We start from the raw sequence: 1,639 nt of genomic DNA, 5'->3' as shown, positions 1-1,639 counted from the left end.
CCATGTTCTGAAACTGAGACAGATCTGATGAAACGTGTGGACGTTACACACAAAACAACAAAACAAAAGCTGTCGGCATCAAAGCGTGAAGGACCAGGAAGGACACGGCACCGAGAGGCCGAGGGAAACCAGACGTGGCACGAACAACAACAACGCTCCACTGAAGGAGAAGTGACGTCAGACAGATGATGAGAGGACCACAGCTGGAGCCAGCAGGTGCAGGTGGGCGTGGCAGGACTGAGGAGCAGCAGGGAAACAAAACACAAGAAAAACAACAACATTACGATGGAAATCAACAACAACAACAAACACAAACAAAATCTGGTCCTGACCCAGGGACGAGCTCCACGTTCAGTTCTAGGACTTTGCTGAAATCAGCTGAAACTGAGCTGCTGAAGCTCAAAGCAGCAGAACTCCTTCTAGCAGTTTCCTTAGTGTTTGGATGTGACAGATGTGAGACCTGCTCAGGTTTACGGACCGGACCCGCTCCCTCTTCAGAACTTTTCATTGTTTTTTAATTTTCACCATTTTCTCCTTGTTGTCGTGTTTTCTGTGACATTCATCCCCACCAAGTGCAATTAACAGCTTATTTTTTAAACCCCACGTGCACGAACCAATGACGTGACCTGCACTGTTACCATGGAGACCAGCAGAGCATCAGCGAGGACAACAAAAGTGTAAAATTAAATTAAACCTCTTCAGGTGTTCAAACTCCAGATTTATATCTGCTGTTAGAATCAGAATGTGTTTTCATGCAGAACTGAGTCAAATGTGAAATCAATCCATCAGAAACATTAGTCGTTATCGATCCGCATCGAGTCTGGAGGAAACAGGAAGCTGACCGTGGCTGCTGCATGGCTTTTCAAAACAAAAGCCTTAATCACGCAGAAGGACACACATCGAGCACTTACTGTATCATGGATGTTATAAAAACGGAATTAATTAAATATGTATTACTTAAAATTATCTATTAAACTCTAAGCCAAAAGCTCTTATTTGAGTCAAATACCTCCAAAGACATTTTGTAAAAATAAAAGCACCAAAAAAACTAGGTTATGTACTGAGTTTTATGTCTTAATTTTACTTCTTACTTATTGAGTTTCTTGTTTTTAAGATGTACTTATTTATTATTGTATTTTATGTCTTCATAAACTTGTTTATTTTTTACACTTAAACTGAAAACGTCACGGTTCACCAGAGTTCAGTAAAACTCTGCAGCTGCATTTCAAACCCCTGAGCTCAGGTCTGAAGCTGACCCCAAACATTTGGACATTTTTAAATTGTATTTTCTTTTTCTTTAGCTGCTAAAAGATTTTGTCGAAAGGGTCAAAGTCAAAGAGCGGTCAACAGTTTATCAATGATGGAAGGATTTCTGCAGAATAAAAATACTGATGAGAAGATTCAGTCTCTTTTTAAATCTTTCATTTTGTTTGGACTCTTTTGTTTTGAGAAAGAAACTTTGCTCTCAAAGCTGCTTAAAGTTAAAAACTAATTTATTCCTGCAATTCTGAACTTTGCATCCTGACGAAATTAAAAATAAAATATAAAACAGCCGAACTCTCCAGATAATCTGAAGAATTAAGAAATGAAAAATAAACAGACTTTTTTTTTACATTTTATTATATGTATATATATATAT

Source organism: Nematolebias whitei, chromosome 14, assembly GCF_014905685.2.
Source record: "Nematolebias whitei isolate Nwh7 chromosome 14, NemWhi1, whole genome shotgun sequence".
In the NCBI taxonomy this organism is placed as follows: domain Eukaryota; kingdom Metazoa; phylum Chordata; class Actinopteri; order Cyprinodontiformes; family Rivulidae; genus Nematolebias; species Nematolebias whitei.
Note: the sequence above shows the minus strand (reverse complement) of the source record.